The sequence below is a fragment of the Anolis sagrei genome, chromosome Y (genome assembly GCF_037176765.1).
Source record: "Anolis sagrei isolate rAnoSag1 chromosome Y, rAnoSag1.mat, whole genome shotgun sequence".
Classification (NCBI taxonomy): Eukaryota; Metazoa; Chordata; class Lepidosauria; order Squamata; family Dactyloidae; genus Anolis; species Anolis sagrei.
The window spans coordinates 37,329,130-37,351,172 of NC_090035.1; the positions used below are offsets into that span (position 1 = coordinate 37,329,130).

At 43.4% G+C, this 22,043-nt stretch overlaps 1 protein-coding gene across 5 annotated transcripts in view; it reads right to left on the minus strand.

The window, feature by feature from the left end:
* LOC137095171 (ubiquitin-conjugating enzyme E2 L3) overlaps positions 1–22,043 on the minus strand; it is a 290,392-nt gene that overhangs the window by 83,640 nt on the left and 184,709 nt on the right. For 2 of the 5 annotated variants that reach the window (XM_067461527.1, XM_067461524.1), the window contains one exon: positions 136–211. The exons of the other annotated variants lie outside the window; for them this stretch is intronic. The gene's annotated coding sequence lies outside the window, so the exon portion shown is untranslated. The remainder of the gene's footprint in view (positions 1–135; positions 212–22,043) is intronic. 5 annotated transcript variants of the gene reach the window in all.

A 22,043-nucleotide genomic window follows, 5' to 3' on the forward strand; every position in this document is an offset into this window, starting at 1 on the left:
ATAATAGGGGCGAATTACAGGGAGCAGACGACCCCTCTGTTTAAGGAGCTCCACTGGCTGCCATTTATTTCCCAGTCCCAATTCATGATACAGGTCATCACCTATAAAGCCTTAAATGGTTTGGGACCCACCTACCTTTGTGACCGTATCTCCTTCCCCGATCCCTTCAATCTTCAGGGAAGGCTCTCCTCTGCCGTTATCTCAGGCCCGCCTTGAGGGAACAAAGGAGAGCGCTTTCACCTCAGTGGCCCCTCATCTTAGAATACACTACCCGGTGAGATTAGGTGAGCCCCCACCTTAGAAAACTTTAAGAAGAATCTCAAAACCTGGCTCTTCCGCTGTGCTTTTGGTGATTAACCATACAATTTGATATTGCTGCTATGCCTCAACATTTGCCCTTAGAGTATACCATCTCCTCTCCAGTATGAAGACCTTTCTTGACCTCACATCCAAACAGTTTATCCTTCACAAATATTCTTCAAGTCCCATCATCTATGGTCCGTTGTCTTCCAAACAGCACCAGGATGTAGAATGTGTAATGGGGGCTCTATCTGCCAAGTTTGGTCTTGATCAGTCATTCGATGAGGGTTGCAGCAGTATCGTGAAATGAGTGGAGGTACTTTAAGTGCCATCATCCATTGTCCATCCTCCTCAAACTGCATCAGGATGTAGAATGGGTAATAGGCGGCTCTGTGTGCCAAATGTTGTCCTGATCAGTCATTGGATGAGGGTTACAGTGGTCTCAGAAAATGAATGAAGGTAATGTTAGTTCCATCACTCATAGTTCATCCTCCCCCAAACTATACCAGATTGTTGAGTTGGTCATGGGGGCTCTCTGTGCCAAGTTTGATATTTATTGCTAAATGGATGAGTTTCACTGTGATCTCAGGAAGTGAGTGAAGGTACTTCAAGTTCCATCATCCATGGTCTGTCCTCCCCAAACCTCACCAGGACATAGAATGGGTCATGGAGGATCTGTATGCAAAGTTTGGTCTTGATAAGTCATTCGATGAGGGTAGCAGCAGTCTGGGGAAGTGAGTGGAGGTACCGCAAGTCCCATCATCCATGGTTCATCCTCTTTCAAACTGGTCAGTGTCCTGTGAAAGTGGCAACCAATCAGAAAAATACCACATACATATACAGAAACATTAACTTGTATTATATACTAGCTTGGGGACCCGGCACTGCCCAGGTTTTTTGAAAAAGTGGGTAATGGCGGTTCTGTATGGCAAGTTTGGTCTTTATTGGTCATTGGATGATAGTTGCATTGTTTTCAGGAAGTGAGTGAAGGTACTTGAAGACCCATCATCCATGGTGCACCCTCCTTCAAGCTGCAGCAGGATGTAGGGTGGGTCATGGAGGCTCTGTGTGCCAAGTTTGGTCTTTTTCAGTCATTGGAAGAGGTTCACAGTGGTTTCAGTAAGTAAGTGAAGGTAATGCAAGTCCCATCATCCATGGTCCATCCTCCTTCAAATTACAGTAGGCTGTAGAGTGGGTCATGGGGGCTCTGTATGCCAAGTTTGGTCTTGATCAGTCATTGGAAGAGGTTCGCAGTGGTTTCAGTAGTGAGTGAAGGTACTGCAAGTCCCATCATCCATGGTCCATCCTCCTTCAAATTGCAGCAGGATGTAGAGTGGGTCATGCGGGCTCTTATAGATATTATTATGATAGATATATAGATATGATTATTGCAGATATAGCCCAGGATTGCTACAAAGTAAAAAAATGGATGGCCTTTGTGTTTTGATTGTGCCTTCCTGGACAGCCTTTGCTAACTCACAAAGGCTGTCTTTGTTCTTTATTTGAATACTGGACTTCATTTTTCCGAATTCCTTCCCATAGCTCAATAAGGATTAGCTTTCTGAGCACACACACACAAACACAGGATCCCTCCCATGTCAGTTCCCAGCAGGTATCTCCATGCTACCGACAGCCAAGACCCTAAAGGGAAAAGGGGAAAAAGGAAAGGAAAAGAAGGAAAGATCTGGAGAAGGGTGTTTTCTCTCCCTCCCTCCCCCCTTCTCTCTGAATCCTTTGGGAAGAGAGAGGCAGGGTAGCAAGAGGGATATACAGGCCACTTTTCCCTCCCTCTCTCAAGCCACCTCTCTCTCTCAGCTGTTGAGTATTTTCCCCCTCGTGCAGGAGGGAAGGGTGGGGTAGGGTGTTCTTTTAACGCATGTGTTGATAGTCATTTAGGCTTGTGAGGGTTAAGTTCTTTCCAGTTAATTTTATTTTTTGGGAGGTTTTTTTGAGTGAAGGACACAGATTGCTTTAGTTGTTGTCTAGTGTTCACATTTCATATATATACTCATTGAGTTGGAAGAGACCTCATGGGCCATCCAGTCCAACCCCCTGCCAAGAAGCAGGAAAATCACATTCAAAATTTGTTGTCAATTCGTCCAGTGGTTTCTGAGTTCTGTTAATCCCACAACTGAAAATTACATTTTTATTTATATAGATAGATATAGATATAGATAGATTAGAATGTTGAGGCTGGCCTATTAGAAACCATATGCAAATACCACAGTGGGAACCAATCAAAATGTTAAAATGTTGAGGCTGGCCAATCAGAAATGATATGCAAATTGTACCACAGTGGCAGCCAATCAGAAAGATGTCACATACACCTATGCCCACCCTCCGCATACATAAAACATTCACTTTTATTATATAGTAGCTTGGTGACCCGGCGCTGCCAGGGTTATTTGAAATAGGCATTTTTTGTCTGTTTTGTAGTTTTAGTCTAGATCCAATGTCTGGTGGTTAAGTGGGTGTGGGTGAACTACAACTTTCAAATGTAAGTCCCATCTTCCATCGTTCATCCTCCTCCACAGTACACCAGGATGGTGAGTGGGTCATGGGGGCTTTGTGTGTCAAGTTTCTTCTTGATCGGTCATTGGTGTGGGTCGCAGTGGTTTCAGGAAGTGAATGAAGGTACTGTAAATACCATCATCCATGGTGCATCATCCCACTAACCACACCAGGATGTAGAGTGGGTAATGAATTCTCTGTATGCCAAGTTCGACCTTGCTCAGTCAATGGTGAAGATCGGAACGGTCTGAAGGGAACATCATCCATGATCTAAAGTCTTTCACACCACACCAGGATTTAGAGTGGGTTATGGAGGCTGTGTGCCAAGTTCAATCTTGCTCTGTCATTGGTAGGGGTCGCAGTAGTCTCATGAAGTTTGTGAAGGTACTGCAGGTCCCATCATCCATGGTAAGTCCTTCAAACCACAACAGAATGTAGAGTGGATCATAGTGGTTCTGTGCCAAGTTTGGTCTAGATCAGTCACTGGTGAAGGTAGCAGTGGTCTCAGCAAGTGTGTTTAGTTACTGCAATCCCATCATCTGTGATCCATCCCTACACAAACTGCACCAGGATGTAGAGAGGGTCATGGGTGTCCTCTGTGCCAAGTTTGGTCTTTGTTGGGGGCCACACTGGTCTGTGGGAACCGAAGGATTTGAAAGTACTACAAATCTGATCATCCATTGTCCATCCTCCCCCAGACCTCACCAGGATGTAAAGGGGGTCACGGGGGCTCTGTGTGCCAAGTTTGGACTTGATCAGGCATTGGCAAGGTTCTCAGTGGTCTCAGGAAATGAGTGAAGTTACTGCAAGTGCTATCATCCATCTGCAAATTCTTCCAAACTGCACCAGGATGTAGAGTGGGTCATGGGGACTCTGTGTGCCAAGTTTGATATTGACCAGTCACTGGATGGGGGTTGAGACAGTCTCGGGAAATGAGTGACGGTACTTCAAGTCCCATCATCTGTGGTTCATCCTCCTCAAAACTGCACAATGATGTAGAATGAGTAATGGGGGTTATGTTTGCCACATTTGGTTTTGATCAGTCATTGGATGAAGATCACAGTGGTCTCAGGAATTGAGTGGAGGTACTTCAAGTCTGATCATCTGTTGTCCAACCTCCTTGAAACTGCACCAGGATGTAGAGTTGGTCATGTGGGCTGTGTGTGCCAAGTTTGGTCTTTATCGGACTTTCTTATGGGCAGCAGTGGTCTGTGGGAACCAAAGTGTTTGAAAAACACTACAAATCCCATCATCCATTGTCTGGCCTCTCCCAAATGGGATGAAAATGTAAAGTCATGGGGGCTCTCTGTGCAAAGTTGAGCCTTGATCTGTCATTGCATGAGGATTGCAACTGTCACAGGAAGTGAGTGAAGGTACTACAAGTCCCATCATCCATGGTCCATCCTCCTACAAACAGCACCAGTTTGTAGAGTGGGTCATGCGGGCTCTGTGTGCCAAGTATGGTCTTGATCAGGTATTGGATGAGGGTCGAAGAGGTCTGGGCGAGTGTAGTTACTTCAAGTCCCATCATCCGGGGTCCATCCTCCTTGAAAGTGTACCAAGATGTAGAGTGGGTCATGGGGGGCTCTGTATGCCAAATTGGACTTGATCAGTCATTGGATGAGGGTGGCAGTGGTATAGGGAAGTGAGTGGAGGTACTTCAAGTCCCATCATCTGTGGTCTGCCATTATCTAAACTGCAGTAGGACATAGAGTGGGTCATGGGGTCTCTTTGTGCCAAGTTTGGTATTTATCCATCTTTGCTGGGGATCACAGTGGTCTGTGGGAACCAAAGGGGTTGAAAGTACCACAAATCCCATTATCCATTGTCCGGCCTTCCCCAAACGGGACCAAAATGTAAAGTGCATCATTGGAGTTATGTATGCCAAGTTTGGTCCATGTCCGTTGCTCGTGCATGTCTCTGTGGTCTGTGAAAGTGAAAGCCGATCAGAAAGCTGACACATACACTTCCGCCCTTCCGCATACATACATTCACTTTTATTATAGATATATATAGATAGATATTTAGATAGATATCATATAGATAATATTACATGTATCATTTTACTCTATTATTATATCTATTTTACTGTATATTGCTATTACATTTACATTATTTTATTTTATTATTATCATTATTACATGCATTATTTTACTCTATTGTTACTGTTATAACATTTTCATTATTTTACTCTATTATTATCTCTATTACATTTATTATTTTACTCTCTATTATTATTAGAAGGATACATAAACTTATTTACACGGAAGAAGGTAGAATAATCTTTATAAATAAAAATGTAATGTTCGTTTGTGGGATTAACAGAACTCAGAAATTTAGCAGAAGACACCAAACCAGGCAATCTATGCCCTTCACTTACAACTCCCTCCCCAAACACTTCCTCCCCAAAAAGACACTTAACTATAAGTCTCAGGGAGGGAGGGGGGAGAGAAGGAGTGTGCGTGCATGGCCAGTGTCGAGAGTTTGCATACACAGCATGCTCCCATGGAGGCCCTCCATTCAGGAGCTGGAGGAAAAGCCCTCATCCCCGCACGCCTCCCTCCCTGTCACTATCTTTTACATCAGGGGTCCTCAAACTATGGGGTGTGGAGAAGGGTGAGTTCTCCCCCCCCCCCCATCCAAGAAGTGCTGCACAAGGCAGCACTCCAGCACATGGAGAGGGGGGCAGGCTTACTACTACTCCTCCTCTTTCAAGGGGAAACTTACAACTGAAGGGAAGGAGGGTTGGCGGGGGCACATTAGGAGTGAGGGGAAAGAACAAACAGAAAGGTAAACAACACTTCAGATTTACTTTGTTCTTTCACTCTGCAGCAATTCACTTCTTTGATTCTCATGCTCCAACATATCGGAGGAAGCAGCGAGGCAGCAGCAGCAAAAGAAACAGAGGCAGAGGTGGAGGAGCAGCAGGAAGGGAGACCGACTCTCTTTGCTCACTCTCCCTCCCTCCCTCTCTCCCTGCAGCATCCACTAGATTCTTGGCTATGACTCTGTGGAGCCCTGTGACTTTTTGTGCCACAAAGCTCCTCAGGGGGAGGGGGAAGCCAAGGAGTAGCTGCCGTCGTGCTGGCAACCCCGCCCGCCACTCTCGAGGGCCAACAAGTGACCAAAAGTGACCAAAAGCTTCATTCATTGCAGAGGAGACTCCTGTTTGTTGTCTGGAGGAGAAAAGGTGAGAGGCAGGAGCCTGAGATTGGGGCCTGAGGCATGCAAGAGGAGAGATTTTGTAGGCAAAGGTTTTTTTAATTGCTGGGTCCCTCTGAGCATGTGCAGTAATTCCTTGAGCTTTCCAAAGTAATGGATTGCAACTCCTTTGGGGATGATGGGAGATGTCTTTGAGAAAGGATGGGAGATGAAACTAGGAAAGGCATGGACAACTGCAAAAACCCAATTTGCGTAAATTGAAAGATGTCCAAAATCATAGTTGAATGTTTCATTAGCATTGTGTCAACATATTTAACTTTTCCAGGAATCACTTTTTTCTATTTTATAGCATTCCAGCTTGTCCACGTAGTATTACATATTTCTTTTTTTAATTCTTTCCCTTTTCTTTTTTCCCCCTTTTCTCCCTTCCCTTTTTTTTCTTGACAACCATACATAATCCCTTTTCTAAACATCCACATAGTATTCATATCTCAGGAGTTCCACCATAACACATATAACATGGAAAAGAAAGTCACACCAAAAGAGCAACAAAGGATTCCTCATCATTTCTTTCTTCAGAAGGAAGTCAAACTATTTGATGAAAATCAGGATTTTGTATTAGTCAGTCTTAGAATCCCCATGTTGAAATAGCCTTTCTTTCTAAAAACCTTTTGAAGGGTTCCCAGTCTTTCCTAAATTTTGAAGTGTCTTTTGACTGGAGATATCCTGTCAGAATGCCCGTCTCTGCCACTTCTGCCACTTTCACGGTCCATTCTTCCATTTCCGGTGTTTCCTTCCATTTCCAGGCTGGCGCGTAAACGATTCTTGCAGCAGTTACCATCAAGGTGAAGAGTTTGTTGTGTGACTTCAGCAGTGTTCTGTCTGTTATTCCCAGTAGGAATATTTCTGGGTGCATAGATATTTTTAGCTTTAATTTTTTTTTCAATAATTTTATGGATCTTAATCCAAAAGCTTTTTGCCTTCTTGCAAGACCACCACATATGAAAAAATGATCCTGTTGCTTGTTTACATTTCCAGCAAGTGTTTTTTAATTGTGGTGGCATTTTGGCTAATTTAGCAGGTGTTATATAGGACTGATAAAACATTTTATATAAATTTTCCTGAAGTGAACAGCTGATCGAGTGGCCAATGTTTTTGGCCCATTTTACCATACATTCTTTGATATATTCATCTTCTGGATGCAATTTTAACAGGAGGTTGTAGAGCTTAGAGAGTTGTTTATTTCTTGATTGTAGTATCTTGTCAAAATCTGTCTTTTCTAGTTCAAATCCTGTCTGCACATCTTTTTGATACTGTTGGTGTATTTGTGCATATTCAAACCAGCTCATATTATAGCCTTGTTGGTTTATTTCTGTCAGTGTTTTCAATTGGAGGTTACCTTGTGATTTCTTGAGTATTTCCACATATGTTGGCCATCTTTTACTAACTTTAGGTTTTCCACTTTGTTTGAAAGCTTCCTGGATCGAGGTCCATTGTGGTATTTTTGTATAATTTTTTTTATAATTGTTCTAAAGTTTCATCAGGGTTTTCCTAATTGGATGTTTGTTAAAATTTGGATCTTCTGCCACCTTTCCATAAACTAAGTAAGCATTTAATCCAAATTGTTAAAATTTGTTAAAACTCTTGAAGTATCTCCTTCAAGAGTTATAAGACTTTGATTGTCAAGATGAATCCATTCTTTTAGCCAATTCAATATAGCTGCTTCTCTATATAATTTTAGGTTTGGGAGAGCCAGTCCTCTTCTTTGTTTAGTGTCTTGTAGATTTTTCATCTTTATTCTAGGTTTCTTCCCTCTCCAAATAAGTCTCGTAAGTTCAGCATTCCAATTTGTAAGTTCTTTTTCCTTGATGTCCACTGGAATGTTCTGAAACAAGAAGCATAGTCTAGGTAGAATATTCGTTTTTATTGTGGCTATTCGTCCTAGGAGAGAGATCTAAAAGTTCATCCATTTTTGAAGGTCATTTTTTAATTTTATTCCAGGTTTTTTCATAGTTATTTTTGTACAGATCCTTGTTATTTCTTGTTATATTTATTCCTATATATTTTGCATGGAGGGCTATTTCAATTCCTGTTTCTTGACTTAGTTCTTCTTTTTCTTTATTGTTTAACTTTGTCGCTAATATTTTTGTTTTGCATAGATTGATTGTAAGACCCGCAACTAGTCCAAATTGATTGACCAAGCGCATCATTTTAGGAAAGTCCTTCAATGGGTCTTCTGACATTAAAATAATGTCATCCGCAAATAACTTTAGTTTATATTTTTGGTTTTTCACTTTTATACCTATTAAGTCTTCATCTTGGCGTAGTATTCTTGCTAGAATTTCTATTGCGAGTATAAAAATAAAGGTGAGAGGGGGCATCCCTGTCTCACACCTCTCTGTATTGGAAATGATTTGGTCATATCTCCGTTAATTTTAATTTTGGCTCTTTGTTCTGTATATATGGCTTGTATTCCATTACTGAATTTTTCACCATATCTTAGGTTCTTTAGTAGTTCAATAATAAAATTCCAGTTTAGTCTGTCAAAGGCCTTTTCAGCATTCAATAATAAAAGTGCCCCCTTTTTAACTTTTTGAATGTGTTCAATTATGTTTAAGATTATTCTTCTGTTGTCTTTAATTTGCCTTCCAGGTAAAAAGCCTGCTTGATCGGATTTGATCCAATTGCTCGGAGTTGATTTTAATCTAGTTGCCAACGATATAGGCCTGTAATTTTGAACCAGTTTTTCGTCATAGTTTTCTTTCGGGATTAAAATAATGCTGGCCTCCTTCCATGTCTCTGGTATTTGATTTGTTTCCAGTGCAGAGTTCATTATTTTTAGTAGTATTGGTGTTATTTCATCTTTCATCATTTTGTAGTATGTCGCTGTAAAGCCATCTGGGCCTGGGGATCTATCTGTCTTTAAGTTCTGGATTGCTTCATCAATTGAAGATTGTTGTTCTTCCTTCTAATGGCCTGTATTTTATTTTATTTTACTTATATTTTCAACTTTTGCATAATGTAAAAAAAATAGCTGTATTTATTTTATTTCCTGTAAACATGGAGTCCCAAACTGGGAGAAAGTATGAACAATAATTAACAATGATTAATTAATAATTAATCATTCTTTTTGGCATTCTTTCAGTTTCATTTTGCATTTCTGTAGGGTCCATTTGTTTGAGGTGGTCTCTGCCCTGAGTTGCAAGCCACACTCTTTCAACCTCCACAATAATGATTTAATCAGAGTTGGACAGTCTTATCTTAAATTACAGTTCTATGCAAATATTCATAAACATTTAACCTATTGCTACCTATTATTACCTCAATTCTATTTTTATTTTTGAAACAAGCTTCGCTACTTCATTTTACATCTGTCCCTTCTGTCTATTGCTTCAACTGGAATTCCTCTGTTTTCTGAGGCCCACAGCGTGTGGCAGGGTACAGCTAGTGAATAATAAAAAGCCCAAATATTGAAAACTTCTGGAGAAAAATATAATGTCCCTTGTGGCTTGCTTACATGATGTTTATGATTTATACCCTCCAAGGTGTTTTGGACTTCAAATCCCACCATTCCTAACAGCTTCAGGGCTTTTCTTTCCCCTCTCAGCTATTTAAGAATGTTAGAATGTTGAGGCTGGCCAATCAGAAACCACATGCAAATTATACCACAGTTGTCTGTGGGTGCCCAAGCTTTTTAAAGTACTACAAATCCCATAATCCATGGTCTACGACCCCCAAGCCACACCAGGACATAAAGTGGGTCATGGGGATTGTGTGTGCCAAGTTTGGTCCAGCTCTGTCATTCCTGCAGGTCCCAGTGGCCTGTGAAAGTAGGAGCCAATCAGAAATCTGCCAAATACATACATAAAAACATTTACTTTAATTATATACTAGCTTGGGGGCCCGGTGGTGCCCAGGTTATTTGAGAAAGGCATTGATTGGTCTTTATCGGTTATTTATGTGGCTTGTAGTGGCCCCAGAAGTTAATGAAGGTACTTTAAGTCCCATCATCCAAGGTTAATCCTCCTCGAAACTGCACCAGGATGTAGAATGGGTCATCGGGGCTCTGTGTGCCAAGTTAGGTCTTGATCAGTCATTGGATGAGGGTCAGAGTGGTGTTGCAAATTGAGCGATTGTACTGCAAATCCCATCATCCAAAGTCCATCCTCCCCCAAACCACACCAGAATGTTGAGTTGGCCATGGAGGCTCTCTGTGCCATGTTTGTTCTTTATTGGTCTTTGGATGAGGATCTCAGTGCTCTCAGAATATGAGTGAAGATACTGCAAGTCCCATCATCCATGGTAAATCCTTCTCCAAGCAACACCAGGATGTAGAGTGGATCATGGGGGCTCTGTGTTTCTAGTTTGGTCTTGATCAGTCATTGGATGAGGGTCAAAGCAATCTCAGGAAGTGAGTGGAGGTACTTCAAGTCCTATCATCCATGGTCCGCCCTCAGTAGGATGTAATGTGGGTCATGGGGGCTCTGTGTGCCAAGTTTGGTCTTTATCGGTCTTTGCTGGGGGCCATAGTGGTGTGGGAACTAAAGCATTTGAAAGTACTACGAATCCTATCATCCATGGTCCTTCCTTCCCCATACCGCACCAACACATTAAGGGGGTCATGGGTATTATGTGGGTCAAGATTGGTCTATATTGGTCTTTGTTGTGGGCCGCAGTGGTCTGTGGGAATGGAAGGTTTGAAAAGTTCTACAAATCCCATAATCCATTGTATGTCCTCCCCCAATCCTCACCAGGATGCAAAGGGCATCATAGGGATTATGTGTGCCAAGTTTGATCTTTATCGGTCTTTTTGGGGGGCCACATTGGTCTATGGGAACAAAAGGGTTTTAAAGTACTACAAATCCCATAATCCGTGGTCCAACTCCCCTTTACCAGGATGTAAAGTGGGTTATGGATGTTATGTGTGCCAAGTTTGGTCCAGGTTTGTTGCTTGTGAAGGTCACAGTTGCCTGTGACAACTGGCAGCCAATCGGAAAGCTACCACATACATACATACATACATACATACATGTATAGACTAGCTTCGGACACGGTGCTGCCTGCATTATTTGAGATAGGCATTGCTTGTCTATTCTGTAGTTTTAGTATTGATCTAATGTCTGGTGGTTCAGTGGGTGCGGGTGAATTACAGCTCTCATATGCAAGTCCCATCGTCCATGGTCCATCCTCCTCCACACTGCCACAGGATGGTGGGGGAATCATGGGGGCTTTGTGTGTCTTCTTGATCGATTATTGGTGTGGGTTGCAGTGGTCTCAGGAAGTGAATGAAGGTACTGCAAATCCCATCATCCATGGCGCATGGTCCCTCAAACCACACCAAGATGTAGAGTGGGTAATGGAATCTCTGTATGCCATGTTCTATCTTGCTCAGTTATTGGTGTAGATCGGAACGGTCTGAAGAAATTAGTGACGATACTGTAATTCCCAGCAGCCATGGTCTAAAGTCTTTCACACCACACTAGGATTTAGAGAGGGTTATGGGGACTCTGTGTGCCAAGATTGATCTTTCTCTGTCATTGGTGAGAGTCACAGTGGTCTCATGAAGTGTGTGAAGGTACTGCAGGTCTCATCATCAATGATGAATCCTTCTTCAAACCACAACAGGATGTAGAGTGTATCATGGTGGCCCTCTGTGCCAAGTTTGGTCTTGATCAGTCATTGGATGAGCGCCACAGTGGTTTCAGTAAAGGAGTGAAGATACCCATCATCCATCGTCCATCCCCCTTAGAACTGCATCAGGATGTAGAGTGGGTCATGAGTGCTCTGTGTGCCAAGTTTGGGCCTGATCTGTGATGTAGAGTGCCAACCGAGGCTTACCTTTTGTAGTCAGGCCTTGTCAACCGAGGCCTACCTTTTTACTCAGGCCTTGCCAACCGAGGCCTACCCTTTTTACTCAGGCCTTGCCAACCGAGGCCTACCTTTTGTAGTCAGGCCTTGCCAACTGAGGCCTACCATTTGTAGTCGGGCCTTGCCAACCAAGGCCTATCATTTTAATCAGGCCTTGCCAAACAAGGCTTACCTTTTGTAGTCAGGCCTTGCCAACCAAGGCCTAACATTTTTAGTCTTCAACTCCCACCATTCTTGAAAGCCTCAGACTTTTACCTTTTCCTTCTCAGCCACTTCAGAATGTTAGAATCTTGTGGCTGGCCTATCAGAAACCATATGAAAAGTACACCACGTGGCAAACAGTCGGAATGCTGGAATGTTGAAGCTGGCCAATCAGAGACCATATGCAAATAATACCACAGTGGCAACCAATCAGAAAACTGCCACACACACCTCCGCCCGCCACATACATACATACACTCCCTTTTATTATATACTAGCTTGGGGACCCGGCACTGCCTATGTTATTTGAGAAAGTGGGTAATGGCGGTTCTGTATGGCAAGTTTGGTCTTTATTGATCATTGGATGATAGTTGCATTGTTTTCAGTAAGTGAGTGAAGGTTCTTGAAGTCCCATCATCCATGGTCCACCCTCCTCCAAACTGCAGCAGGATGTAGAGTGGGTCATGGAGGCTCTGTGTGCCAAGTTAGAGCCTGGTGTGTGACTGTAGGAGCTACAATGTTCTGTGGGAAGTGAATCGGGTGAAGGTACTGGTAATCCCATTATTCATGGCCCATCCTCCCCGGAACTGCACTAGGTTGTAAAGTGGGCCATTGGGCCTCTGTGTGCCAAGTTTGGTCCTGATCCGTCATTGGTGTGGGCCACAGTGGTCTACGGAACTGAGTTCAAGTACTGCAAGTCCTGTCATCCATGGTCCATTCTCCCTCAAACTGCACCAGGATGTTGAGTGGGCCTTGGGGGGTCTGTGTGCCAAGTTTGGTCTTATTCTGTCATTGTTGGGGGCCACAATGTGTTTTGGAGTTCACCTCCAATCATTCCTGACAGCCTCAGACCTCTCCTCCCTCTCCCACCTCAGACTGTTGGAATATTGAGGCTGGCCAATATGCAAATTGTACCACAGTGGCATCAGTGGCACAGTGCCACATACACGTCCGCTGTCCACATATATACATACATACAAACACTCTCTTTTATTATAGACTAGCTTTGGGACCCGGCGCTGCCCGGGTTATTAGAGAAAGTGGGTAATGGTGGTTGGGTATGCCAAGTTTGGTCATAGGATGATGGTTGCATTGTTTTCAGGAAGTGAGTGAAGGTACTTGAAGTCCCATCATCCATGGTCCACCCTCCTCCAAATAGCAGCAGGATATAGGGTGGGTCATGGGGGCTCTGTGTTCCAATTTTGGGTTTTATCAGTCATTGGATGAGGGTCGCAGTGGTTTCAATAAGTGAGTAAAGGTACTGCAAGTCCCATCATCCATGGCCAAAACTCCTCCAAACTGCACCAGGATGTAGAGTGGGTCATGGGGACTCTGTGTGCCAAGTTTGGTCTTGATTAGTCATTGGCAAGGGTCTCAGTGGTCTCAGGAAGTGAGTGAAGTGACTGCAAGTCCCATTATCCATCGTCCATTCTTCACACCATACCACGATGTAGAGTGGGTCATGGGGGCTGTGTGTGCCAAGTTTGGTCCTCATTGGTCATTAGGTGAGGGTTGCAGCTATCTTGGGAAGGGAGTAGAGGTACTTGAAGTCCCATCATCCATGGTCTGTCCTCCAAACTGCACCAGGGTGTAGAGTGGGTCATTGTGGCTCTGTGTGCCAAGTTTGGTCTTGATTAGTCATTGGCGAGGGTCTCAGTGGTCACAGAAAGTGAGTGAGTTTACTGCAAGTCCCATCATGCTTCTCCAATTTTTGCCAAATGACACCAGGACGTAAAGTGGGTCTATTTGCCAAGTTTGGTCTTGATCAGTCATTGCATGAGGTTTGCAGAGGTCTCAGAATGTGAGTGAAGGTACTGGAAGTCACATCATCCATCGTCCGTCCTCCTCCAAAACTGCAGCAGTATGTAGAGTGGGTCATGGGGGCTCTGTGTGCCAAGTTTGGTCTTGATCAGTCATTGGCGAGGGTCTCTGTGGTCTCAGGAAGTGAGTGAAGTGACTGCAAGTCCCATCATCCATTGACAAATTCTTCCAAACCGCACCAGGATGTAGAGTGGGTCATGCAGACTCTCTGTGTAAATTGTGATCCTGATCCATCATTGTTGGCAGTTGTAATGGTCTTAGGAAGAGAGTGCAGGTATTGCAAGTCCCATCGTCCATGGTGCATCCTCCTCCAAACTGTACCAGCATGTAGAGTGCATCATGGAGAGTCAGTGTGCCAAGTTTGGTCTTTATCGGTAATTCGATGAGGGTTGCAGTGGTCTCAAGAATTGAGTAAAGGTACTGCAAGTCCCGTAATCCATGGTCCATCTCCGGCCAAACCACACCAGGGCGTAAAGTGGGTCATGAGAGGTCTATGTTCCAAGTTTGGTCCTGATCAGTCATTGGATGAGGTTAACAGTGGTCTCAGAATGTGAGTGATGGTACTGCAAGTCCCATCATCCTCTTCCAAACTGCAGTAGGATGTCGAGTGGGTCTTGTAGGCTCTGTGTGCCATGTTTGGTCTGTATTGGTTATTTTCTGACTCAGCCCCCTCTGGCCTTTTTCTTTCCTCTCTTTCTCATCTCGGAATCTTGGAATTGTGGCTGGCCAATCAGAGACCATATGCAAATTTCCTTCTGTCATGTCTCCGTTTCTGTCATGAACCCTTTTCTCCACCAGGGGGTCCTGTTGAGGTTGGCCAATCAGAGACCATATGCAAATAGCACCACAGTGTCAGCCGATCAGAAAGCTGCCACAAACACGTCCACCCTACATCCTACCTACCTCTGTCCTACGTCGCATACAAACTTTGACTTTTATTATAGATATAGATAAGATAGATAGATAGATAGATAGATATAGATAATTTTCTCTGTAGCTTTTTGAGTAAAGTAGTGCCTTACCTTGTGGAGAGACAGTGCTTTTTCTTTATTTGGGACAATGTTGTACCTGAAGGAGGGAAGGCAATCTCCTGCAATACAAGATTCTTGGGCATGTGGCGCCACCTGATTGGTCAATAGCTCTGAAGGGCATGTGGCACCATCTGATTGGTCAATAGCCCTGCCTTATCCTTTTCAGGGCCTAGGAGGATGAAGCCAGCCTTCAAAGATTTAGCAAAAGCATCAATAATTCTTTTCCCTCTTGTGAATTATTACTCCCAAAATCAAGGTCAATTTCCACAAACTCCTATGGTATATACAGTTGGTTATGAGTCTTCTTTGTGTGAAGTGTAGTTCCTGTCCATTGCCTATGATTTATACCCTCCAAGGTGTTTTGGACTTCAACTCCCACCATTCCTGACAGCCTCAGGCCCTTTCCATTCCCCTCTCAGCCACTTAAAAATGTTAGAATATTGAGACTGGCCAATCAGAAATCATATGCAATTTATTCCACAGTGGTCTGTGGGTGCCCAAGCATTTTAAATCCCATAATCCATGGTCCATCACCCCCAAACTGCACCAGGATGTAAAGTGGGTCATGGGAATTATGTGTGCGAAATTTGGATCAGGTCCATTATCCGTGCACGTCACAGTGGCCTGTGAAAATGGCAGCCAATCAGAAAGCTGGCACATGCATACTCCGCTGCATACAAACATTCTCTTTCATTATAGACTAGCCATCTCCTGCCACACATTTCTGTGGCCTAGTCTGTGTATATGTGCTTTGTGTGTGAATATATTTGCGTATATTTGTATATATGTGTTTTTGCGTATACATGTGGTTTTGTAATGTATTTTTTTTTTGCTTTTTAAGTCTCTTCTTCTGTATTTTTCAGTGTTTTTATGAGTGATGGTTACTTGTTGGCCCGATAGGTGTACTGTGTCCAAATTTGGTGTCAATTTGTCCAGTGGTTTTTGAGTTATGTTAATCCCACAAAAGAACATTACATTTTTATTTATATAGATATAGATATAGAAGATTTAGATATAGATATGTGGATATAGATTATGAAGGCTACTTCATTTCTTCAGTGCTCCTCTTGTCCACAGTAGTAGATCTGGTGGTCATCGCTGTGAAGTCTATTTCAGTTCACTGACCCCCAGAATGTCTTATCTTTAATCTTGACATCTCACCAGTAACCATGTCCAATTTGCCCTGGCTCATAGATCTTACATTCCAGGTTTCTATGTTGTGTTGATCTTTAGAACATCTGATTCGTTGTTCTCTTCCAACACTGCCGGCCGCTAGCCTTCCTTTCAGCTTTGAACTAGCTGCGTCATCACATCTGGGACTGGTTGAACTTATCTTCTGTTCCTTCCCAGTAGCATTTTGACCATCTTCCGACCTGGGAATCCCATCTTCCAATGGTATATTGACAAATCTCTGGTTGTACGGGGAATATGAACTATGGTAATTAGATGCAATCTCTTATGCTATGAACACATGCTTCTTGGACCACTATCTGGTCTCCCCCATTTGTTGTGGTGCTGCATTCTACTGACATTTTGGGAGTGTGACCATGCAGTCACCTGCCTCCTTTCAACTCTCTTTGTGGTTCCCAATGCTTTCTGAGATATGGCAGCGGCCTCCTGGGCAATAACTGTCTAGTCAGGCAACTTGTTCATAGGGGTTCCTTCTTGTCATGAGGACGACTCTGATATTGGTTAGTGTGACTCATCTCCTGGAATGATTCATCTAAGGAATTGCAGTGAGAAGATTTTCCCCCATTTACTGTTCTGACAATTACCTTGTCTCGCTTGAACTCTCTGGGAGCATTTTCTGTGCTCCCACTACTTGTAGGTGGAGCAAAAGAAAAGGAGACTAACAGCTCTCTCCTTAGTTCTTCTATGGTGTTCTTTCCATGCTCCCCATAGGGAAGGAATGGGAAAGGAGGGGAAAGTATTGTATTTTCCAGGGTACAAGATGACTGGGCATGTTATATGACTCCCCAACTTTTCAAGTTAAAATATAGAAGGATATACTTGCCATATAAGACCACCCCTCCTCCAACACAATTCCATTGATTTGGTAACTACAACTCCCAGAATGCCTCAGCGGTCATGTCCAAGACACGCCGCCTGAGGCTGCTGGGAGTCATAGTCCAGAGGCACTTCCTTGTAGTTCATCTACAACTAGACAAACTATGAACCCCACTGACAACAGACCTGAGTGAATCTTGGCACCAAAAACCACAATGACCAATGGAAAATATTGTAGGAGTTTGGGAGAAAACCAACCTACATGTCTAAAAGTTGAAGTTCATTGAATCATAGTTGGAAGAGACGTAGCGGGCCATCAAGTCCAATCCCCGGACAAGAGCAGGAAAATCACAATCAAAGCGCTCCCAACAGATGGCTATCCAGGTCCTGTTCCAAACCTCCACCACACTCCGAGGCAGAGAGTTCCACTACTGAACAGCTCTCTCTCACAGGAAATTCTTAATATTCAGGAACCATACCCTTTCCTGTAATTTGGAGCCATTGTTCTGAGTCCTAGACTCCAGGGCAGCAGAAAACAAGCCTGCTCCCTTCTCCCTATGACTTTCCCTCACATATTTATACAAGGTCAGCAATGTCTTCCCTCAACCTTCTCTTCAGCTGGCTAAACATGTCTAACTCTTTAAGCCACTTCTCATAGGACTCGTTCTCCAGACCCTTGATCCTTTTAGTCAACCTTCTCTGCACACATTTAAGCTTGTCAACATTTACCTTCAATTGTGGTTCCCAGAAGTTGACACAGTGTGGTTCCAGGTAAGGTTGGACCAAGGCAGAATACAGGGCTTGCATGACTTCCCATTGATCCCGACATTAGACTCCTAGTGATGCAGGCCAAAATCCTATTGTTTTTTTAGCTGCTGCATGACATTGTTGTCTCATGTTTAACTTGTTGTCTACAAAGACTCCAAGATCTTTTTCATACATACTGCTATTGAGCCAGACATCCCCTCATTGTGTATCTTTGCATTTCATTTTTTCTGCCTAAGTGGAGTATCTTGCATTTGTCTCTGTTGAACTTCATTTTGTTAGTTCTGGCCCATCTGTTACAATCTTATTTCCTGGTTTTGTGTGAAGCCAGCAAATTACACCATGCCTTAAATCTAGCCTGTGTATATCTGAAACAAGGGCAAGGCTGAAATGAGCTTTGTGTATTCTAAGTAGAATGAAACGTAGCAGTACTAATCTTTTTTAAACCACCTCATTGGATGTGTTGCAATGGCAGATTCCCAGATTAGTGTTTACACTTTACTTTATTTTTCTGGTTATTTATTATTAAATTTTTATTTTACTTAAATGATATTTCTCTTTACTGTTCTAATGTAGCACAAATCCTATATAAAATCATATTACGTATTTTTGATATTAATATTGAAATCTGAAATATATACAGGAATGGGAGCAATGGCGGGGAGGGGCCAGCAGGAGGGAAATAAACTGGCAGTTGGAATTTTGTTTCATACTCTAATGTATGCTTTTGAATAAAGCCTTTCCACTTTGTATGTGAGGTAATTTCTTCCTCAGAAAACTACAGATCCAGACATAAAATTTTCCTGATGGACAGTATACTCCACAGTTTTGGGTCCAAGAGAGGGGGGAAGATCAGACAGCAGGAATAAGGAGCCCTGCATTGGACAATGTTGAGGCAGCAAAGACCCTCCCTAAGGAAAATTCAGCAGTTTTTGGGGAAACAAGAGTAGAACCACCTCCCTCCACATAGGAAAACTAATTGTGCCATCCACATAGACCCGAATGTGAAGTTACCATCTCCTAAGATGTATGCAATGTCAGAAAAGGAGAAAGGGGCACTGCAAAGGTTTGTAGACAAAAATCTTGCATGTGGGTCTATTGAGCCTGCAGACTCACCCATGGCTGGTCCAGTGCTCTTTCTGTCTAAAAAGTATGGGATGTTACACTTGTGTAGTGATTACAGGTGTCTAAATGTCATTCGTACCACTAATAAATATTCCATACCCCTGATACAAAACATGTTATCACACCTATCCTGGGGAAAAGTCTTTCCGAAGTTAAACTTAAGAGAAGCCTACTACAGAATCAGTCTTCAAATGTCTACTAAGATCGTATCGGGGAAACGGAAGATGACGCCAAGGATGGCCCTATAGTAAAACTTCCCCATCTGTCTTTTACATTACATCTATTGTATTACCTATATTATTGAATACTACCATTTTATCAGCTAATATTTTAGACTATATCTGTGGAAGCCAGGAGAAGAAAGAGAAACTAGTTAGGCTGCTGATAATCCTTCAGACAAAACAAGAAGAGGCGTGAGGCACAACTAAAATGCCTAAAAGAAAGAAAAGACTTGCCTCACCAACTGTCCAGAGCTCTCAACCTGGCAAGAAGGATTGTAAAAGAAGAAAAAGATCGTATCGAGGAAACGGAAGATGACGCCAAGGATGGCCCTATAGTAAAACTTCCCCATCTGTCTTTTACATTACATCTATTGTATTACCTATATTATTGAATACTACCATTTTATCAGCTAATATTTTAGACTATATCTGTGGAAGCCAGGAGAAGAAAGAGAAACTAGTTAGGCTGCTGATAATCCTTCAGACAAAACAAGAAGAGGCGTGAGGCACAACTAAAATGCCTAAAAGAAAGAAAAGACTTGCCTCACCAACTGTCCAGAGCTCTCAACCTGGCAAGAAGGATTGTAAAAGAAGAAAAAGATCCCCAAAGCCAGTGGGTGAATCTGTGTTACTAAAATAAAGTTACTTAGAGGATTTTGGAATTGCATGCCAAGCAGAGGACTCAAGGACACCTGAGGAGACAGCTAACAGATTCGAGCCCTTGAGGGATGGGGTGCTGACACTGGTCCCTCATCAAGTCAATCTGAATGTGGGGGTTGAGGAAGAGAAGATACTGAAGGCACCAAAACACACAGAACTGATTTATCATTGTTTGCTGAGCAATGCCTTCTAATGGCCAAGACGCTTGATCTCCTAAGTTCCAAAGCAGTAGAGATCCTGGATTTACTTACAAAGCAATCAGAGAAGCAATCACAGATACAGTACTAGATGCCTTATGCAGCATAGGGAATGGTAGGTTACTCACCTATAACCATCTTTCTTCGAGTGGTCCTCTGTGAATCCACACATGTGGAGTATCTGCGCCTGTGCAGGCTCCAACAGAAATCTTCCCCAGTTCAAACTTTTCAGTTTTGGCGGTAACCCTGGCCAGCCGCACCAGGCAGGCATAAAAGGCACCCCACGTGCACACTCCCCAGTTCCTACGCCGCATTTAGCGAGGAAAGGGGGAGGTTTGCAGAGGGGCTGGCTGGTTTGTGTGGATTCACAGAGGACCACTCAAAGAAAGATGGTTACAGGTGAATAACCTACCATTTTTCTTCATGGCCTCTGTGAATGCACACATGTGGAGACTCGCAAGCTGAGGTCCAGGACAGCGGGAAGCGAACTGACACCAAGTAAGGGCCAAACCAGATTTCTTGTGAAACTACATGACTCAAACAGTAAAACACATATCATTGAATAAAGTCAAAAGACCATGGAACAAGTTCAAGGAATGGTCAACATATTAAATTGGCAATTGTTTTTAGTGCAGGAAAAAACATAACACCTTTGGCGCAAAGAGAAACTCTTTGTATTAACCGATTATTGTTCCCAAGCTAGGATGGGTACAAACAACAGACGCAATCTCCCAGAGATAGAGGAGTTGGGCAATCGAAATAAAGCTCGACCGAGTTTCAGGGAACATATATCAACTTGTAACACGACAGATGTCAGGTAATAACATACATTAATGGGGTAAACCCCATGGGTAAGTGCACAGAAAACATGGTATCAGTATCAGCGTCAGTACCGTAGTGACCACTTACAGAAAAACATCAAACCCAAGCATTAACAAAGACCACTCATGACCAGTCAACCCAATATAAACAGAGGATAGACAACACCCCTTTCACTCAGAGTAGGCAGGTAGTGAGTATGCCGTGTCTCTGCGGAATTGGTGTCCAAATGGTAATGCGATACAAAGGTCATCGGGTTCGACCAAATGCCAACTTTACAAATAGAGTCCAGAGGGACACCCCGTAGGAAAGCCGTAGTTGCCGCCATGCCCTGTGTCGACCTTGGGCAGATCGACACCGTAGATGGTCGACGGGCCAACTCATAGCAAAGTTCAATTGTAGGGGCGATCCACCTTAAGAGTCTTTGTGCTGAGACTTGTAGGCCCAACCTGTCCTAGGCATAGGCTACAAACAGCCTTGGTGACTTACAAGATAACGCAGTTCTGTCCCTATAGAAAAGGAGGGCCTGACGAACATCCAGGGAGTGCAGTCTCCTCTCTATCTGGGAAGATGGACTTTGAAAAAAGGCAGGGAGAACAATCTCTTTGTTGACGTGAAACGTCGAAACCACCTTCAGAAGAAAGGTGATATCCTTTTTCTCAAAACCACGCTATCGGTATGAAACAAGAGATACGGCTGAGCCGCCAACTCAGACGGTCTGTGGGCCGATGTAATTGCTACTAGGAATGCCACTTTCCAGGAAAGCAGTCTCAAGTCTGTTGTAGCCAAAGGCTCGAATGGCGGGCCCGCCAACTGAGCCAGGACAAGATCAAAACTCCATCCTGGGGTAGGTAGATGGATGAACCGGCGGATGGACATTCATATAGCCCTTTAAAAAAGGCTTAACGAGATGGTTCTGAAACAGCGGTGGGGCTCCCATCCTCTGGAAGAACAAAGAGAATGCAGCGATGTATGACTTTAAGGAGGCCAAAGTCAAGTTCTTGTTTGCCAAGGTTAGCAAAAATTCCAACACCATTAGTACCGATGGGGGCATTTCTGTGAGACCTCGCTGCTGGAGGAAACTCTCCAGATGAGTGATATGGTAAGGATATGCTCTGGATGTTGCAGGTTTATGTGCTGCCCGAAGGATCAACTGGACCTCAAGTTCCACAGTTTAGAAAGTTATCCTCCAAGCTGCGAGGTGAAGAGATGAAACATCTGGGTGCAGTATCAGGCCACTCTCCCTTGACAGGAGATCTGGTTCTGGAGGAAGGTGAATCATCCGACCCCTTGAGAGTTGAAGGAGGGTCACGTACCAAATCTGTTTCGGCCACGCCGGTGCAATCATGATGCAG